General features: G+C 41.1%; 1 pseudogene; it reads right to left on the minus strand.

The window, feature by feature from the left end:
- LOC120035235 overlaps positions 1-22,488 on the minus strand; it is a 197,421-nt pseudogene that overhangs the window by 115,030 nt on the left and 59,903 nt on the right.

Here is a 22,488-nt window from a genome sequence, read left to right on the forward strand (position 1 = left end):
GTTTACATGCACTTAGGTTGGAGTCATTATAACTCGTTTTTCAAACACTCCACAAATTTGTTGTTAAACCTCTAACGAGCCTCTACCCCGGATCCGGGAGCACCCCCCACCCCCCCCCCCCACACTGATTAGCATCGCTAGCATAGTGTCACAATTAAATAGTAGCATCTAAATATCATTAAATCACAAGTCCAAGACACCTAATGAAAGATACAGATCTTGTGAATAAAGTCACCATTTCAGATTTTTAAAATGTTTTACAGGGAAGACAAAATATGTAAATCTATTAGCTAACCATGTTAGCCTAAGACACCCTTTTTCTTTGTCCACCATTTTTTCTCAACACCAGTAGCTATCACTAATTCGGCTAAACTAAGATATTGATAGCCACTAACCAAGAAAAAACCTAATCAGATGACAGTCTGATAACATATTTATGGTATAGGATAGGTTTTGTTAGAAAAATGTGCATATTTCAGGTAGATATCAGAGTTTACAATTGCACCCACTGTCACAAATGGACTAGAATAAATACAATGAGCAACGTGTTTACCTAATTACTAATCATCAAACATTTCGTAAAAATACACAGCATACACTAATCGAAAGACACAGATCCTGTGAATACAGACAATATTTCAGATTTTCTAAGTGTCTTACAGCGAAAACACAATAAATCGTTATATTAGCATACCACATATGCAAACGTTACCAGAGCATTGATTCTAGCCAAAGAGAGCGATAACGTAAACATCGCCAAAATATATTAATTTTTTCACTAACCTTCTCAGAATTCTTCAGATGACACTCCTGTAACATCACATTACAACATACATATACAGTTTGTTCGAAAATGTGCATATTTAGCCACCAAAATCATGGTTAGACAATGAGAAAAGTAGCCCAGCTGGTCAGAAAATGTCCTGCGCCATATTAGACAGTGATCTAGTCTATACATAAATACTCATAAACGTGACTAAAAAATATAGGGTGGACAGCGATTGATAGACAATTTAATTCTTAATACAATCGCTGATTTACATTTTTTAAATTATCCTTACTTTTCAATACAGTTTGCGCCAAGCGAAGCTACGTCAAACAAAATGGCGTCATAAGCGATTAACATTTCTCGACAGAAACACGATTTATCATAATAAATTGTTCCTACTTTGAGCTGTTCTTCCATCAGAATCTTGGGCAAAGAATCCTTTCTTGGGTCTAATCGTCTTTTGGTCGAAAGCTGTCCTCTTGCCATGTGGAAATGCCAACTGCGTTCGGCATGAACTGGAAACCTGCCCGGCGCTTGAAAGTGTCACAGAAATAAATGTCCCAAAATCGCACTAAACGGATATAAATTGCTATAAAACGGTTTAAATTAACTACCTTATGATGTTTTTAACTCCTATAACGAGTAGAAACATGACCGGAGAAATATAACTGGCTACACTAATGCTTGGAAAAAGAACGGGTCGGTGCCCACCGTGCGTCCGACGCAGCTGGAAAGGAGTGCCTACCTACACGTGTTTTTGTTTTATAGGGGCTGTGATTGCGCAATCGATACCATTCAAATCGTCATCACGTAAAGGCATCCAGGGGAAGACGTAAGCAGTGTCCGTATCCTGATAGCGTTCACAGTGGCCTTTAAACTGACTCCAGATCAGGGGCCAAAATGTGTGAAATCTGACTCCATGTCAGGGAAATTGCTGTAGAATGAGTTCTGTTCCACTCAGAGACAAAATTCCAACGCCTATAGAAACTAGAGACTGTTTTCTATCCAATAATAGTAATAATATGCATATTGTACGATAAAGAATTTAGTAGGAAGCCGTTTAATCTGTAATGCAATTATGCTAATGAGAAAACAGCACCCCCTGTAGTCGCAAGAAGTTAATGTTAACCTCACTAGGGTATGTGGGACGGTAGCGTCCCACCTCGTCAACAGCCAGTGAAACTGCCGGGCGCCAAATTCAAAAGAGAAATCCCATAATTTAAATTCCTCAAACATACAAGTATTTCACACTATTTTAAAGATACACCTGTTGTAAATCCAGCCAAAGTGTCCGATTTCAAAAAGGTTTTACGACGAAAGCACACCAAACGATTATGTTAGGTTAGAGCCAAGTCACAGAAAAATACAGCCATTTTTCCAGCCAAAGAGAGGAGTAACAAAAAGCAGAAATAGAGGTAAAATTAACTTCTCTTAACTACTGATCCCGGATCCGGGTTTGAAAATAGACAACATACGGTGATCGCCACAAATAGTCATATTAAACATTCCTGAAAATACAAGTGTCTCACATGCTTCAAAAGCCTAGAATCTTGCTAATCCAACTGCGTTGTCAAATTTAAAAAAGGATTTACTGCGAAAGAATAGGATGCGATTATCTGAGCTCAGCGCTCCATAACAAACTACTTTTGCAACCAGCACAGGCGTAACATTATCACAGATTGCGTTGAAATAAATCGTTTACCTTTGAAGATTTTGCTCTGTTTGCAATCCCAAGGCTCATTGTTACACAATGAATGGTCTTTTGTTCGGTTGAATCCATTTTTTATAGCCTAACACGAAACATTTTGTGAACGCTTATGTCGTTGAATTTCATTAAATTTTCGACGAAACATCCGACCTAAATACACTGACTAAACCTGACGTTATCCAGTCATGTTTGGTTTCCTTGCAATCAACTGTTTGTTTGTAACACAACCAAACTTGATGGGTCATTTCGCGGGACGTATTGAGCCGAAAAAAACGATTGGAAGACAACGAGTAACGAGCTCATTGTGCACCAATTATATGACCACTGTCTCGTTGATTGACTGTATTTTAACCCAATGACCACTCATCGTCTTGAAATCTAGCTGGGTAGATAGTGCCATTTACCTCTGTTCATTGGCTATCAAATGGTTCTTTGTTTGAAGACCAACCCATACATGAAACGCAGGCGTAACGAGTGTCTTTTACCTTTGCGTTTAGAACTGGAAGGAAGGAAAGTTATTACGCACAGCAGTATTTCGGCAACTTGCATCTTCAGCTGTTTATTTATCCAACATCATGGCGAATAAGTCAGGGAAAGCTAAATCTAAGACTAGATATACGAATGTAGACAACATCTTTGAGAAAATTGATCGTGAAAGTGATACAGAACTGTTTTTTGAGGAAGACTCCATTAGCGATCACTCCTATGATTCTGAAACTGAGGCCTATTTTTTTGAACGGAGAGGACATTGTTTTAGACTGGTAAGTTCTTGTCACGCTAATGCTGTTTGAAATTAATAATATAAAATATTATTTGTGATTGTTTTTACATTTTATTTGCAATAAAAAGGTAATGGAATGTGTAAAGTACACGTTGGCTATTCATTGTGAGTGAGGATACATTTGTATGTATGTGAACGACCCATAGCCTATGTTTGTGTGTATATATACAGTGGGGAGATCAAGTATTTGATACACTGCCGATTTTGCAGGTTTTCCTACTTACAAAGCATGTAGAGGTCTGTCATTTTTATCATAGGTACACTTCAACTGTGAGAGACGGAATCTAAAACAAAAATCCAGAAAATCACATTGTATGATTTTTAAGTAATTAATTTGCATTTTATTGCATGACATAAGTATTTGATACATCAGAAAAGCAGAACATAATATTTGGTACAGAACCCTTTGTTGGCAATTACAGAGATCATACGTTTCCTGTAGTTCTTGACCAGGTTTGCACACACTGCAGCAGGGTGTTTTGGCCCACTCCTCCATACAGACCTTCTCCGGATCCTTCAGGTTTCGGGGCTGTCGCTGGGCAATACGGACTTTCAGCTCCCTCCAAAGATTTTCTATTGGGTTCAGGTCTGGAGACTGGCTAGGCCACTCCAGGACCTTAAGATGCTTCTTACGGAGCCACTCCTTAGTTGCCCTGGCTGTGTGTTTCGGGTCGTTGTCATGCTGGAAGACCCAGCCACGACCCATCTTCAATGCTCTTACTGAGGGAAGGAGGTTGTTGGCCAAGATCTCGCGATACATGGCCCCATCCATCCTCCCCTCAATACGGTGTAGTCGTCCTGTCCCCTTTGCAGAAAAGCATCCCCAAAGAATGATGTTTCTACCTCCATGCTTCACGGTTGGGGTGGTGTTCTTGGGGTTGTACTCATCCTTCTTCTTCCTCCAAACACGGCGAGTGGAGTTTAGACCAAAAAGCTCTATTTTTGTCTCATCAGACCACATGACCTTCTCCCATTCCTCCTCTGGATCATCCAGATGGTCATTGGCAAACTTCAGACGGGCCTGGACATGCGCTGGCTTGAGCAGGGGGACCTTGCCTGCACTGCAGGATTTTAATCCATGACTGCGTAGTGTGGTGCTAATGGTTTTCTTTGAGACTGTGGTCTCAGCTCTCTTCAGGTCATTGACCAGGTCTTGCCGTATATTTCTGGGCTGATCCCTCACCCTCCCCATGATCATTGATGCCCCACGAGGTGAGATCTTGCATGGAGCCCCAGACCGAGGGTGATTGACCGTCATCTTGAACTTCCATTTTCTAATAATTGCGCCAACAGTTGTTGCATTCTCACCAAGCTGCTTGCCTATTGTCCTGTAGCCCATCCCAGCCTTGTGCAGGTCTACAATTTTATCCCTGATGTCCTTACACAGCTCTCTGGTCTTGACCATTGTGGAGAGGTTGGAGTCTGTTTGATGAGTGTGTGGACAGGTGTCTTTTATACAGGTAACGAGTTCAAACAGGTGCAGTTAATACAGGTAATGAGTGGAGAACAGGAGGGCTTCTTAAAGAAAAACTAACAGGTCTGTGAGAGCCGGAATTCTTACTGGTTGGTAGGTGATCAAATACTTATGTCATGCAATAAAATGCAAATTAATTACTTAAAATCATACAATGTGATTTTCTGGATTTTTGTTTTAGATTCCGTCTTTCACATTTGAAGTGTACCTATGATAAAAATGACAGACCTCTACATGCTTTGTAAGTAGGAAAACCTGCAAAATCGGCAGTGTATCAAATACTTGTTCTCCCCAATGTGTGTATATATATATATATATATATATATATATATATATATATATATATATATATATATAAAAATTGAATGGAGTAGAATGTAACAGCAAACCCATACATCTCAACAGAGCCAGCATGCTTTCTCTAATTAGGCTATATATTACGGTTAGAGGTTAGAGGGAGCATGGCCGAGGCGCGTGTGTCTGTTGCTACACCCCACCCCCACATGAAATGGCCTATTTGAGGCAGGCCCACAAAATGGCCAAAGTGAAATGGAACAGCACTTTATGTTCCCTGTACTCTTTATATATGTTTATTATACCTGTTGATACAGGGCTCATATGTGAAACTATTCTAACTGAACATTTTCATTCACAGTGGCACTGATTCCGACTGGGAGCCCCCAGCGCCAACTTGTTCATCCAGCTGGACCCCTGCTGTCTCTGGGCCATCTACAGGTGTGAAGGCACCGACAAAGAAGCGGAAGAGGGGAAGTGTGCCACCTGCTAACAAAGGGACAGAAGGGCGTTGGCACACTGTCCTAGAAGATGATGTGGAGCCACGCCAACCAACTTTTCGGCCGAAAAGGAAGCCAGGACCTCAGGTGAACTCGACCACAACTTACAGCCCCCTTCAGCTTTTTCAGTTGTTTTTCACACAATCCGTTGTAGATTCGCTTGTGTCTAACACGAATAAGTATGGGAAGAAGAAGCAGGCAGGCAAAAAGGGAGCATGGAAGCCCATATCCATGTCAGACTTTTTCTGCTACCTTTCACTGGTCATCTACATGGGGCTGGTGAAGCTGAAAAGCCTGACGGACTACTGGAAAACGTCATCACTCTACCAACTGCCTTTCCCCATGACTGTTATGTCCTGCAAAAGGTTTCTGGTTCTTTCACAGGCGCTTCATATCAGTGACCCAAAGGTTGATGAAGAGAATGACAAGAAGAGAGGCACAGCAACGTTTGATAGACTGTGCAAAATAAAACCTCTCTACTCCAGTATTGTTGAGGCCTGCAAGACGTACTTTCAGCCAGCCCAGAACGTGTCAATCGATGAGAGGATGGTAGCCTCAAAGGCCAGAATTGGCCTCAAACAATACATGCGAAACAAACCAACCAAGTGGGGTTACAAGCTGTTTGTGTTGGCTGATTCTGTGTGTGCCTACACATGCAATTTTTTGGTCTATGAGGGGAGGAACAGTTTTGCTACCGGTAAGGGACTTGGCTATGACTCTGTAATGGAGTTATTGGATTTTCAACTGCTAGGGAAGGGCTACAAACTTTTTGTGGATAACTTCTACACAAGCCCTACCCTGTTTGCAGACCTTAGGAAGCGGGAAGTGTGGGCTTGTGGCACCATTCGTACCAACAGGGTGGGCTTTCCGAAGACGAAGGTGAACGACATGCCTGAGCAGGCTGAGCGGGGGACCATGCGATGGATCCGTGAAGATGGCCTGCTTTTTGTAAAGTGGATGGATACCAGAGAGGTGGTGATGTGCACAACAATCCACAAGTCCTTCAATGGGGATCATGTTGTCAGGCGTGTGAAGGACGGGGTATGGACCACCAAAAATGTTCCCATTCCAGCTGCAGTAAAGGACTACAACAAGAGCATGGGCGGTGTGGACCTATCAGATGCGCTGATAGGCTATTACAATGTTCTCCATAAGACAATGAAATGGTACAAGACCTTCTTCTATCATTTCATCGACATTGCTGTGGTGAATGCATTCATCCTACACAAGGAAATGGCTAAGAGCTGTGGAAAGCCCTTCCTCTCACAGAAAGCCTTCAGAGAGCAGCTCATCAAGGAGCTTGCTGGCTACAGCACCACTGCACCACGCCCTGTCCCTTCTGCTCCTGCCACAAGTGTTCATCTGCCCAAATATATTTGTGCAGGCATAGATGTGCCTAAGGGCCAAAAGGGCACAGCATGGAGGCGTTGCTGTGTTGTTTGCAAGATGAAGTCCCCCATCACCTGCACCACATGCTCGGTGACCCTCTGCTTTACATCAGAAAGAGACTGCTATGGCATCTGGCATCAGCAGCAGAATATTGTGTAGAGCTTTGGCAAAGCGGGTGGGGTTATATCCTTCCTGTTTGGCCCTGTCCGGGGGTCTCATCGGATGGGGCCACAGTGTCTCCTGACCCCTCCAGTATTTATGCTGCAGTAGTTTTCTATTAACAGTGTGATTTAGAGCAAAAACCAGGAAAACAGGGACAAATCAGAAACCTGGAAAACCTAAACGGAGAAAATGGAATTGGGTAAAGAAATATATATATAAATTGATAGAGATGTTATATATAGATAGAGATGTTATAGAGCCCTAAATAATGTAGAAATGTTATCTTATTACTGGATTATCTAGGGATAGTGTAGAGTAACAGCTGTGTCCTGAAGTGACCTTTAACCTCCCTGCTCCTCAATACTTCTTCCACTGGATCAAAGCTTCAGCCAAGTAGGATACATGATAGTGGCAACACATGGAGTAGGGTTGGATATAGTCATGGTAGGATATATGATAGTGGCAACACATGGAGTTGGGTTGGATATAGTCATGGTAGGATATATGATAGTGGCAACACATGGAGTTGGGTTGGATATAGTCATGGTAGGATACATGATAGTGGCAACACATGGAGTTGGGTTTGATATAGTCATGGTAGGATACATGATAGTGGCAACACATGGAGTAGGGTTTGATATAGTCATGGTAAGCAAAATACTTTTCTCAATATATTGTGCAGCTTTCTGTTGCAGGATCTTTTTATGGGGGGGTGCCCTTTTTTGTTTACACATCACACACATGGTTATGGGCTTAAAAAAGAAGACACCAGTACCATGTCAGATACAGTTTAAATGTATTCATATTTGAGTTTGCATCCCAATATGACACTTTAAATACATCACAGAAGACTGAAATGTAACAAAATTCCTATTGTGTTTATTGAGCTGTACACTGAGATGCTCAGTTGGTCAATATTCCCCTCCAGTGATTCTCCAACATCTTGTCAACATGTGCCCCAAAAATGGATCAGATATCTAATACCAGTCTATCTTTATAGACATGTATCCATAATAAGACTTAGGCCTCCCATATAGTCTGCAGAAACCTCTCCAAAATGTCACATTTTTTAAACATCTTTATTTTCATGCATATAACTTGTCAAAAAACTTTTTTTATTACCAAATTCTATCTTTCGTGTGGACAATATTTTGTTCATGTTTTCATGAGTGTTTGAGATTAGGTCCCTGAAGGGTCAAAAACCTCTTCAAATAGAAGTATGTTTACAGCACAATATATCTTACAGGTAGGTCCTCTCTCACTCGCTCTCATCATGTCACAGCTGACAGGCTCCCAGAGGAAAGGTAATAAAAGGCCCCAGCTCACTCAACTGCCCCTCCCCTCTCCAACAGACATCAACCCAGAACATCCTGAAGACAGAACATCTAAAAGATAATTTGGGAATCCTTTCTTCCTCATGGAGCTTTTTGAAAGTGAGGAGAATATTCAATGTGAAGTTTGTACAGTGCATTCAGAAAGTATTCAGACCCCTTGACTTTTTCCACATTTTAGAAAGTTACAGCCTTATTTTGAAATGGATTTAAAAAATATATTTATATATTCAGCAAACTACACACAATAGCCCATCATTTGGGGCGGCAGGTAGCCTATTGGATAAAAAATATACCTTCTTTACATAACAGTAAGTATTCTGACCCTTTATATGAGACTGTCAGAGTAAAAACCAAGACATGAGGTAGAAGGAATTGTCTGTAGAGCTCCGAGACAGGATTGGGTCGAGGCACAGATCTTGGGAAGGGTACCAACACATTTCTGCAGCATTGGAGGTCCCCAAGAACAGAGTGGCCTCCGTCATTCTAAAATGGAAGAAGTTTGGAACCACCAAGACTCTTCCTAGAGCTGGCGGCACAGCCAAACTGAGCAGTCGGGGGAGATGGGCCTTGGTCAGGGAGGTGACCAAGAATCCGATGGTCACTCTGACAGAGCTCTAGAGTTCCTCTGTGGAAATGGGAGAAACTTCCAGAAGGACAACCATCTCTCCACCTCTCCACCAATCAAGCCTTTATGGTAGAGTGGCCTGACGGAAGCCACTCCTCAGTAAAATGCACATGACAGCCCACTTGGAGTTTGCCAAAAGGCACCAAAAGGACTTTCAGACCATGAGAAACCAGATTCTCTGTTCTGATGAAACCAAGATTGAACTCTTTGGCCTGAATGCCAAGCGTCACGTCTGGAGGAAACCTGGCACCATCCCTAGGGTGAAGCATGGTGGTGACAGCGTCATGCTGTGGGGATGTTTTTCAGCAGCAGAGACTAGGAGATTAGTCAGGATCAACGGAAAGATGAACCGAGCAAAATACAGAGAGATCCTTGATGAAAACCTGCTCCAGAGCGCTCAGGGCCTCAAACTGAGGGCGAAGGTTCACCTTCCAACAGGACAACAACCCTAAGCACACAGCCAAGACAATGCAGTAGTGGCTTCGGGTCAAGTCTCTGGTCTCTGAATGTCCTTGAGTGGCCGAGCCAGAGCCCGGACTTGAACCCGATCTAACATCTCTGGAGAGACCTGAAAATAGCTGTGCAGCGATGCTCCCCATCCAACCTGACAGAGCTTGAGAGAATCTGCAGAGAAGAATGGGAGAAACTCCCCAAATACAGGTGTGCCAAGCTTGTAGCATCATACCCAAGAAGACTCAATGCTGTAATCGCTGCCAAAGGTGCTTCGACAAAGTACTGAGTAAAGGGTCTGAATAGTTATGTAAATGTTATTTTTCAGTTTTTAATTTTTTTATAAATTAGCAACAATTTCTAAAGACCTGTTTTTGTTTTGTCATTATGGGATATTGTGTGTAGATTGATGAGAGGGAAAAAATGATTTAATACACAATAGAATAAGGCTGTAACGTAACAAAATGTGGAAAAAGTCAAGGGGTCTGAATACTTTCTGAAGGCATTGTATATAGCCATGTTATAAAGTATGAAAAGGCTTGTTCATTCACATGTCATGAATTCACTATGACATCATCATATTTGTATATATCCTAATTAAACAACTTTTGATGGAAACATGGTTATTATTTATTTAACAAGGTAAGTCAACTGAGAACACATTCTCATTTACAGCAACAACCTGGGGAATAGTTACAGGGGAGAGGAGGGAGAATGCATGAGCCAAATTGTAAACTGTGGATGATTAGGTGACCATGATGGTATGAGGGCCAGATGGGGAATTAATCCAGGACACCAGAGTTAACACCCCTACTCTTATGATAAGTGCAATGGGATCTTTAGTGACCACAGAGAGTCAAGACACCCGTTTAACGTCCCATCTGAAAGATGGCACCCTACACAAGGCAATGTCCTCAATCTGAATACTTTACAAAGGCACTGGAAGTGATTGAGGAGACACCGTAATTGCTATATTCTAATTAAAATGATTGACCCATAAGAGAACACATGACCAAAGCAAGGCGTAACCATTTAGAAATAAAACAATATTCTTAATGATAAACATGATCTAATAAACAAATGTTTGCATAACCAACCAGGACCAACCCTGTTTAGCTTCAGAAGCAAGCCAGCTGTGGGAAGAAGGGTGGTATGCTGCTGGCTCCAAAATCAAGCTATATACAGCCTAATTGTTTCCCCTCAGGAAGCTCTGGTAAACAGTTGATGTAGTACACTGCTGCCACCACCAGGCCTGGAGGGCATTTTGACTTTGTTGATAGCGAGTTGTGTTGCTAAAAACGTAGCAGCTAGCTAACTGGCTACTGATGAACCTATTGTGTGTATTGAACATTCATATTGGACTGTAGCAGCTAGCTAACTGGCTACCGATCAACCTATTGGGTGTATTGAACATTCATATTGGACTGTAGCAGCTAGCTAACTGGCTACCGATCAACCTATTGTGTGTATTGAACATTCATATTGGACTGTAGCAGCTAGCTAACTGGCTACTGATCAACCTATTGTGTGGATTGAACATTCATATTGGACTGTAGCAGCTAGCTATCTGGCTACTGATCAATCTATTCTGTGTATTGAACATTCATATTGGACTGTAGCAGCTAGCTAACTGGCTACTGATCAACCTATTGTGTGGGTTGAACATTCATATTGGACTGTAGCAGCTAGCTAACTGGCTACTGATCAACCTATTGTGTGTATTGAACATTCATAATAGACTGTAGCAGCTAGCTAACTGGCTACTGATCAACCTATTGTGTGTATTGAACATTCATATTGGACTGTAGCAGCTAGCTAACTGGCTACTGATCAACCTATTGTGTGGATTGAACATTCATATTGGACTGTAGCAGCTAGCTAACTGGCTACTGATCAACCTATTGTGTGTATTGAACATTCATATTGGACAGCCTTACCTATAGAGTAGCACCACCACCCATCAGCCCAATCTTTTCTTGACGTCAAAGCTCCAGTGTATTGTTGGTATAGGAGTTTATGATTAATGATTAATCCTATTTATTTAAAGCCCCACTAAGATGTCACCATACTATTCCTTTAAAGCCCCTCTGTCAGATATAAATCATCAGAGTGGGAAACCAACTGACATGGAAACAATGGAGCAAATGTATCACTATCAGAGGGGTGTATTATGACATCAGATAGAACTACTCAGACATTCCAAATATCACTTGACTATCAGAGGAGTGTATTATGACATCATATAGAACTACTCAGACATTCCAAATATCACTTGATTATCAGAGGGGTGTATTATGACATCAGATAGAACTACTCAGACATTCCAAATCAGGCTTCATCCATATAATGAAGGTGGATATTGATCCAACCATTTCAAAAGTAATGACCGGGCTGATGGAAACAGGATATGCCTTTACAATTTTATAAATGCCGACAGACAATTTGTTTGTTCGTTTTACATGGTGGGATCATTTTGTGTCAGTAAACATTTATGAGCGAGAAACGGTGGAAACTCCTTCATGCGCAAATATTTATATAATAACCATCATATCGACGTTAACTTGAAGTCATGTGATGATATGTTGTGTGGTCCTCCCTCTACGACTTGGGAACCCATGTAGTTTATTAGGCTACAGATGAAATAAGTTATGAACTTCACAGGGTGGTGAAACTGCATGTGATGAGCTTGATGCTCCTTTCCAATACATTTTGAGGGTCTTATTCTGGTGACATGATGATTGATGCTTGGTTGTCATTTGACAAATAAAATAATATCTCTCTCATCCATAATGATCTCATCAAGTAGGTAGCCTACCAGCACTGTATATGTGAGCTGTTGGCTACAGTGCACGGGACAAGAACACGTTTTCTATTTTACACAAGTTTTTAAAACCATCAGTATAGTTGAAAATGTGATGGAAACCCATTTAACTTGTATTTTTCCATTCGGCACATGGGAATTCAACAGCAAAAGTATTTTTTTGTCTCGTAAAGCCTTTGATCAGCAATAAGTCTGTCTGATAGAAACATTTCTGGTGGGAAAATGCATATATTGTTTTGTACAAATTTGAGAATATTCACATGAAAATCTGTCGCAAATTGCACGGAAACTTAGCTACTAAGGTGGATATTGATCCAACACCTGCCACTTATTCAAACCAGCCCACTGGGCACAGATGTCAGTTCAACATCTAGTTTCTATTTACATTTCTTTGAGCCGCGAATTCAACATGAAATCAACACAAAATGTCACCTGTCATTGGATTTAGCATACAAGTTGGGTGAAAAATAAATAAAGATTCCTGATGTTGACGGCTTTTTACAAATCCAATCAGTTTTCTGCATTGATCAAACATCATCACATGGATTTGTTTTGTTGAAATGACGTGGAAACAACATTTATTCAACCAGTGGGAGGCTTGTAAATGACCCCAGGAAAGTAAAACAAAGAACTCTTCTTTGAGACAATGATAAACAGCAATCTGTGGGAGAGTTGTGGTGGATATTATAAAATAAGGATCTGCTGGAGTCCAAGTCAAACCAAGATTCTTTATTTCTGAGCTCAGAGAGAATAACAGAGTTACACAGCGCAGTGTAGACAGTCTAATTCCTGAAGCATTGGGTGATGAGCACATATCTTTATAGTTTCCTGTTCCTGGGAGGGACTTTATTCATACAAGGACACAGGTGCAGCTGGTTTGCAACACAGGATGATACTCCCAGGAACAGGAGATTATAATAGGTCAGTTTCACAAGGTTAGTCACATACGCAGATATGTGGACACATACGATTAACATTTTCCATTACAGACTCTGTGAATATTTCATGTCATTAAATCATCAGTGGACCAACAATGCAAATGTAAACAATGGAACAAATGCATCACAACCAAATATCACTTGATTATCTGTAGTGCTGGAGGAATGACACACCCAGATAAACACAAAGAGTTTAAGAAATGACCATTTAAACACATGGAATCTGATATTATTCATACAAGGACGCAGGTGCAGCTGGTTTGCAACGCAGGATGATACTCCCAGGACCAGGAGATTATAATAGGTCAGTTTCACAAGGTTAGTCTGTGGTGGTTAATTTCTGTATTACCAAATGAGGAGAGACAAAGTTCACACACCAGTCAGTTAAATTACATCTTTAATAATAAGATCTTTGCAATGACAAACACAAACTCAGCAAGAAAAGAAACGTCCCTTTTTCTTCCACAGAAAATAAATGTACGGATCTTTTTCAGGACCCTGTCTTTCAAAGACTATTCGTAAAAATCCAAATACTTCACAGATCTTTGTTGTAATGGGTTTCAACACTGTTTCCCATGCTTGTTCAATGAACCATAAACAATTAATGAACATGCACCTGTGGAACGGTCGTTAAGCCACTAACATCTTATAGACGGTAGGCAATTAAGGTCACAGTTATGAAAACTTAGAACACTAAAGAGGCCTTTCTACTGACTGAAAAACACCAAAAGAAATATGCCCTGGGTCCCTGCTCATCTGCGTGAACATGCCTTAGGCATGCTGCAAGGAGGCATGAGGACTGCAGATGTGGCCAGGGAAATAAATTGCAATGTCCGTACTGTGAGCGCCTAAGACAGCGCTACAGGGAGACAGGACGGACAGCTGATCGTCTTCGCAGTGGCAGACCACGTGAAACAACACCTGCACCGGATCGGTACATCCGAACATCACACCTGCGGGACAGGTACAGGATGGCAACAGCAATTGCCCGAGTTACACCAGGAATGTACAATCTCTCTATCAGCGCTCAGACTGTCCGGAATAGGCTGAGAGAGGCTGGACTGAGGGCATGTTGTAAGGCAGGTCCTCACCAGACATCAACGTCAACAATGTTGCCTACGGGCATAAATCCATCGTCACTGGACCAGACAGGACTGGCAAAAAGTGCTCTCACTGACGAGTCGCAGTTTTGTCTCACCAGGAGTGATGGTCGGATTCGCTTCATCGTCGAAGGGATGAGCGTTACACCGAGGCCTGTACTCTGGAGCGGGATCGATTTGGTGGTGGAATGTCCATCATGGTCTGGGGCGGTGTGTCACAGCATCATCAGACTGAGCTTGTTGTCATTGCAGGCAATCTCAACGCTGTGCGTTACAGGGAAGACATCCTCCTCCCTCATGTGGTACCCTTCCTGCAGGCTCATCCTGACATGACCCTCCAGCAGGACAATGCCACCAGCCATACTGCTCCTTCTGTGCGTGATTTCCTGCAAGACAGGAATGTTAGTGTTCTGCCATGGCCAGCGAAGAGCCCGGATCTCAATCCCATTGCGCACGTCTGGGACCTGTTGGATCGGAGGGTGAGAGCTAGGGCCATTCCCCCCAGAAATGTCCAGGAACTTGCAGGTGCCTTGGTGGAAGAGTGGGGTAACATCTCACAGCAAGAACTGTCAAATCTGGTGAAGTCCATGAGGAGATGCACTGCAGTACTTAATGCAGCTGGTGGCCACACCAGATACTGAATTCTACTTTTGAATTTGACCCCCCCTTTGTTCAGGGACACATTTCTGTTAGTCACAAGTCTGTGGAACTTGTTCAGTTTGTCTCATTTGTTGAATCTTAGGTTCATACAAATATTTACACATGTTAAGTTTATTGAAAATAAACGCAGTTGACAGTGAGAGGACGTTTCTTTTTTTGCTGAGTTTACAATTACCATTTTCTATTACAGAGTCTGTGATCATTTTCATTTCATTAAATCATCAGTGGGCCAACAATGCAAATGTAAACAATGGAGCAAATGCAGAACATCCAAATATCACTTGATTATCTGTAGTGCTGGAGGAATGACACAGCCAGATAAACACACACAGTCAGAGTTTAAAAAAGGACCATTTAAACACATGGAATCTGATCTACTCTATATTCAAACTGACAGACTCCATATTCACATACAAATATATGTTTAAGACTACTTTGTACAATTCAATTTCATATGGTATAAACAAGTAAACACATTCTCAGTCAACAATATAAGACAATTGGAGCACTGTGTATGTTCTCTGATGAATTTTAAGTCAATGTGATGTGAAACATGAGTTTACACACGAGGAGAAGTAATTATTCTCCCGTGTGGATTCTCACATGACGTTTAAGTGACCGTGATGAGTAATATGTCTTCCCACAGTCTGAGCATTTGCAAGGGTTCTCCCCTGTGTGCAGTCTCATGTGTTCTTTCAGCTTTCCTGAATGGTTAAAACGCTTTCCGCAGTGGGAGCAGCGGTAAGGCTTTTCCCCTGTGTGTATTCGCTTATGAGCGTTCAGGTTTCCTGACTCTCTAAAACTCTTTCCACAATGGGAGCAGTGGTAAGGCTTCTCCCCTGTGTGTATTCGCTCATGAGATTTCATGTTTCCTAACTTGTTAAAACTCTTTCCACACTGGGCGCAATGGTGTGGCTTCGCTCCTGTGTGTATCCTCTCATGTCTTTTCAGGCTTCCTAATCTGGTAAACCTAGTTCCACACTGGGAGCAGTGGTAAGGCAACTCCCCTGTGTGTATTCGCTCATGAGCTTTCAGGCTTCCTAACTGGTTAAAACTCTTTCCACATTGGGAGCAGAGGTGTCGTCTTGCTGGTTTGGACATCTTTGGTTCCTCGAAGTTTGGTTTTCCTCCTGCCAAAGACAGTGTTTATTTAAAGAGAGACCTGAATGAAACCTCTTCATGATAATGCTGCCTTGTATGAGGTGTCATGACCGTACCGATTATCTCTCACCCCCAACTTAGGAGAGATCTAGGGGTATGAAGATGTGGGGGGTTTTTGACCCCTCACGCCCATTGTAAATCTTAGGCAACAGACAAAATTCTTTTGTCCTCTCACTATGGAGAACCGGCCTCAGAACATTAAACATGGAATAAATGGACTTTGGAACAATGGTTTCCGTCAGCCACAATGGTGGTAATGACGAGATGGAATATGAAAATTAATGTCATTTTTGTTTTGTTATTAAAGGTTAAAGGACGAAGTCATTATGAAAACATTGTAACTTTAAGAGTTTTCCTAGTATATGCTTGATGTTTATACATTGTGCGTTGTGTGAAAAATGTTCAAATCAAAGAGAATGTTTTGGTAAAGATGAAATGTGAAGTTAGTTGTCTAAAATTGGATTTGAGAAAAATCTAGACCTTGCCTCATAACTTCGTAAGCCCAGAGAATTGCCTTAAAAGCGGTTACGCCCACGTCTGACCCGAGGGTATAAGACATGTGAGTTAAGAATTAACATATCAGGCTAAGTGACCCGAGCTGCAGCAAAGGTCTGAGTAGTCAACGAACCCAAAACACAACACGAGGTTGAAGACAAAGGAATCCTTTTCTACTCATGCTATGGATGAATAGCTGCGTCTAAGCGGGTGAATTCAAGCCGGACCACCCGGTCTCCACCCACCATCGAATCGTGGTATCTACACTGTTTTCATTCCTACGCTGTGAGCCCTGAGTTACAGGGCTGGCTGTCCTCAGAAGAACCCTTTCAGAACAAGGGTGAGGAATCAGACCACTAAGCAAAAAGGACACTGACATCGTGAGGACAACCAGAGAGTTGCACCAGAGAAGTGCGTCATTTCTTGAAGCCTAAAAGCCCACGCAGAGAGACCCACAGCGGAGACCTTCAACACGTAATTACATCATTATATTCTGACCCATAAGAGCGGCAGTTCGGGGCAAGGTTAGGGTTAAAATAAGCATAGCTGACAAATGCACCCAAATGTATATTTCTCTCGTGTACTTTCTCTTTTTCTCTCTTTTAAATCCCCATTTTGTGTAACACGCGTCAGAGTGTGTTGGCCCGTTGTACTAAGTTCTAATCAACAGCCTAGACTGTGTTTTTGTGTATGCGTACCTTTTATTATCATTTTAGCTTTCTAGTAAATAAATAATCAACTAAAATTGGTGTGGTTACAAACTCATTGGTGGGACTCGGGTTTGTGCAGATTCCCGGATTATGCGACGTTCAGAATGAGACTGTAGAGGAAATTGATTAATTAGCTTTGAGGTAATTTGTGAAATAGAAACTCAATAAAACTAATTTTCCCATGGTGCCCAGGTTAATGAGTTAATAATTGTCTGATTCATTTAATCACGCAATTATAAACCGTTAATCATTCGATGAGCAGCAGTCGTCACATTAACTAATACAACGTCACGACATATTGGCACCCCGTGGGAGGCATCAAAGATAAAACTATGGCTGCACTTTGGGTTAATTCCATACCAATTGTGTAGCAAGATACATATATACCATTAACTTCTCTTATCTACGGATACCGGATGCGGGTTTGAATTCGACAACATACGGTGATCGCCACAAATAGTCATATTAAACATTCCTGAAAATACAAGTGTCTCACATGCTTCAAAAGCCTAGAATCTTGCTAATCCAACTGCGTTGTCAGATTTAAAAAAGGATTTACTGCGAAAGAATACGATGTGATTATCTGAGCACAGAGCCCCATACCAAACTACTTTTTCAACCAGCACAGGCGTAACAAAATCACAGATAGCAATGAAATAAATTGTTTACCTTTGAAGATCTTGCTCTGTTTGCAATCCCAAGGCTCATTGTTACACAATGAATGGTCTTTTGTTCGGTTAAATCCATTTTTATAGCCTAACACGAAACATTTTGTGAACGCTTATCTCGTTGAATTTCGTGTCATTCAATTTTCGACTAAACATTCGACGTAAATACACAGACTAAACCTGACTTTATCCAGTCATGTTTGGTTTCCTTGCAATCAACTGTTTGTTTGTAACACAACCAAACTTGATGGGTCATTTCGCGGGACGTGTTGACCCGAAAAAAACCGATTGGAAGACAACAAGTAATGACCTCATTGTGCACCAATTATATGACCGCTGTTTCGTTGATTGACTGTATTTTAACCCAATGACCACCGATCGTCTTGAAATCTAGCTGGGTAGATAGCCAATGAGCAGAGGTAAACGGCAATATCTAATGTTTGTGTTTTGGAAGACCAACCCATGTAGTAAACTCCGGCGTAAAGATCGTCATTCGCCATTGAAGTTTCATACTGGAAGTAGCCAAACTCATTACGCACAGCACTGTTTCGGTAACAAGCATCTTCAGATGTTTATATATCAAAAATCATGGCGAATAAATCAGGGAAAGCGAAATCTAAGACTAGATATACGAATGTAGACAGAATTATAGAGGAAATTAATCGTGAAAGTGAAACATATGCTTTTGGAAGACGACTCAGTTAGCGACCATGACTCAAATGGAAGCATATTTTTTGAATGGAGAGGACATTGTTTTGGACTGGTAAGTTCTTCTCATGCTAATGCCATTGTTTGAAATTAATAATATAAAATATTATTTGTGATTGTTTTTACATTTTATTTGCAATATATAAAAATGTAATGAAATGTGTAAAGTACACATTGGCTATACTTCCTCCAGCGCATGCTTCCTCAACTCAGTCTACATATTATGGATTAGAGGGAGCATGGTCGAGATGCGTGTGTCTGCCGCCAACGTGTCCATCCCCAACGTGTGTCCATCCCCCTCTGAAGCTGGTTCATCCAGCTGGACCCCTGCTGTCTCTGGCTCCACACCTCCCGGGCCATCTAGAGGTAAACTGTTCATATTTACTCTTGAGGGCTATATAAATTGATTTGATTTGATAGAGGACTGAGGGTCTTCCAAATATTGAAAGTGTGTAAATAGTTACCCATGTTATTTTGTAAATGGATATATATTTTTTCCCTTTTTTTTCTCTTCTTTTTTTTCTCCCTCCATTTTTTTTTGGGGGGGGGGGGTGTTAGAATACCATTTTGGTATTTTGTATATAGTCATTTGTTTCAAAATGTATACCTTCACCAATTTGGCCACTTGGGTACATTTGGGCTACTTGTGTGGGAAAAACACCTGGGTGACTTCATGTTAAATGTCATGTAGCACACTCATTTTGGAAGTTATCATTCTGAAACTTTGCACAAGTACTGTTGCCTTATGTTTTCACTGAAATTGTCCCCATATTCATATCTGAATGTTTGTTTTATCTTGTTCATTTTAAAGATGATGATACAACAATTAAAAAGAAAAAAATTATGTTTTTTTCATTGTATTATCTAAACCAGATCTATTGTGTTATATTCTCCAACATTCAATTCACATTTACACAAACCTCAGAGTGTTTTCTTTCAAATGGTACCAAGAATATGCATATCCTTGCTCCTGGGCCTGAGCAAGAGGCAGTTAGATTTGGGTATGTCTTCAAGCGGAAATTGAAAGGGGGGGGGGGGGGGGTAGCTGTAAGTTTAATAGCTATAGGCAGGACTGGTGCGGGAGAAGCGTGTGTGTGTCGTTCCATTTCACCCAGATACATCTGACGAAAGCCAGTGTGTCGGAGGGTCTACTGAATGCTACGAGCTAGGGCATATGTACCAGCCGATGTAGACATTCTGAGAATAATACTAGTGGCCCAACTAGTAGGTCGCTTTCAGGAGTGATCTGACTCGGTCATAAGCAATTCCTAGAGCATGAGCCAGCCATTACGGAAATTTGAGTAGATATATTCGTTTGACCGAAGCGAAGCCATTATCTTTCTACCTCTCGCATTTGGTCACGTGAAGAGTTTAAGGGTTGAATGTGAGACGTCACCTAGTAAACCCGTTCCCTTGTTGGGGGGAACTTCCCTTGCGGCGCGAAGTGGAAACCCCGCGCAAGAAAAGCTAAGCATTGCCCCAGATGCTAAGCTAACAAAGGGGAGCAGCCATTTTTGTTTTCCCCTTTGTTCATAGTGAATTCCCGCGCCGGGCGGGAATCATGTGAGATCTCAGCTTGCGCTATCAGTAACCTCTGGCGAAGAATCGGCAGTCATTTTTCATTAAATAATTCAGGTTACGCTGTAGGATATCAATCCAGTCTCAACTGATTGGATATCATTGTCTCATTCAATTTAATACATACATTAAATTGATACACTACCTTTCCAGGTTGGTTATTGGAATAATACACAAACTAATGTCTTCTAACCAATGAGACATAGTTAAACTTTTCAACGTTAACCTGTTTGGGCTGCAGGGGCAGTATTGAGTAACCAGATAAAAGGTGCCCATTTCAAACGGCCTCGTACTCAATTCTTGCTCGTACAATATGCATATTATTATTACTATTGGATAGAAAATACTCTCTAGTTTCTAAAACCGTTTGAATTATATCTGTGAGTCAAACAGAACTCATTTGGCACAAACTTCCTGACCAGGAAGTGGAAAGTCTGAAATCGAGGCTCTGTTCTTCTTCCTGCCTATAAATGGGCATGATACGTATGAGTATACATGCACTTCATAGACCTTCCCCTGGATGTCAAGAGGCGGTGAGAGAAGAAATTTAGTGTTTATCTTGGTCTGAAGTGGAATACAAGCTCTTTGTATGACGTGTCCCCCATTTCCGGTTTTCTGGAGAGCACGAGGTGGTACCTGGATTTGCCTTCTGTTTAGCTGCCGTTATAGGCGACTACTATCTCCGGCTTTGATTTTATTTGATACATGTGACCATATCATCGTAAAGTATGTTTTTTCAATATAGTTTAATCAGATTATTGAAATTTTTTCGGGAGTTTTGCCGTGTTCCGTTCTCTGACTTTGTTGACGATGGAGAGATCCGTGCCACTTGGCTAGTGTGCTTGCTAATTCAAGAGGGAAAATGGACGTTCTAAATCCAAACAACGATTGTTCTGGACAAAGGACCCATTGTCCAACATTCTGATGGAAGATCAGCAAAAGTAAGAAACATTTTATGATGCTATTTCATATATCTGTCGTAGATGTGAACTAGTCGTCGGCGCCCAAGTTTTGGGTACTCTCTCGCTATACCGAAGCTGGATGTCGTAATGAAGTTATTTTTTAGAATTCTAACACGGCGATTTCATTAAGAACTAATGGATCTATCATTTCCTATACAACATGTATTTTTTAGTTATGTTTATGAATAGCTATTTGGTCAGAATATGTGTGTCAGAAAAAGTGTCAGAAAAATATCCGGACGTTGTGGGAAATAGTAGCTACGTTAGCACATTGTATAACCACTGATTTCAGCTCTAAATATGCACATTTTCGAACAAAACATAAGTGTATGTATAACCTGATGTTATAGGACTGTCATCTGATGAAGAATATCAAGGTTAGTCAAAAATTATATATCTTTTACTGGTTTGTCACGATCGCTAACTTTTACTGCTGGGAAATGGCTTGTATTTTTGGCTATTGTGGTAAGCTAATATAACGCTATATTGTGTTTTCGCTGTAAAACACTTAATAAATCGGAAATATTGGCTGGAATCACAAGATGCCTGTCTTTCATTTGCTGTACACTATGTATTTTTCAGAAATGTTTTATGATGAGTAATTAGGTATTTGACGTTGGTGTCTGTAATTATTATGGCTGCTTTCGGTGCAATTTCTGATTGTAGCTGCAATGTAAACTATGATTTATACCTGAAATATGCACATTTTTCGAACAATACATAGATTTATTGTATAACATGTTATAAGACTGTCATCTGATGAAGTTGTTTGTTGGTTAGTTTGGTTGGTTCTTGGTTAGTTAGGTTGGCTTTGTGCATGCTACCTGTGCTGTGAAAAATGTCTGTCCTTTTTTGTATTTGGTGGTGAGCTAACATAAATATACGTGCTGTTTTCGCTGTAAAACATTTTAAAAATCGGACATGTTGGCTGGATTCACAAGATGTGTACCTTTCATTTGCTGTATTGGACTTGTTAATGTGTGAAAGTTAAATATAAAAAAATATATATCTTTTGAATTTCACGCCCTGCACTTGAAGTGGCTGTTGTCATAAGTGTACCGACGCCGGGCTGCAGCCATAAGAAGTTAATGAAGCAATACAGACAACATTGAAGTGTCTGGAGTTTAGTTTGTGTGTTCTAGAGTCTTGTAAAGAAAGGGGGGGTTGACTGGGACAGACAATGTAACATCCATAATATTTT

Source organism: Salvelinus namaycush, unplaced genomic scaffold, assembly GCF_016432855.1.
Source record: "Salvelinus namaycush isolate Seneca unplaced genomic scaffold, SaNama_1.0 Scaffold10, whole genome shotgun sequence".
In the NCBI taxonomy this organism is placed as follows: domain Eukaryota; kingdom Metazoa; phylum Chordata; class Actinopteri; order Salmoniformes; family Salmonidae; genus Salvelinus; species Salvelinus namaycush.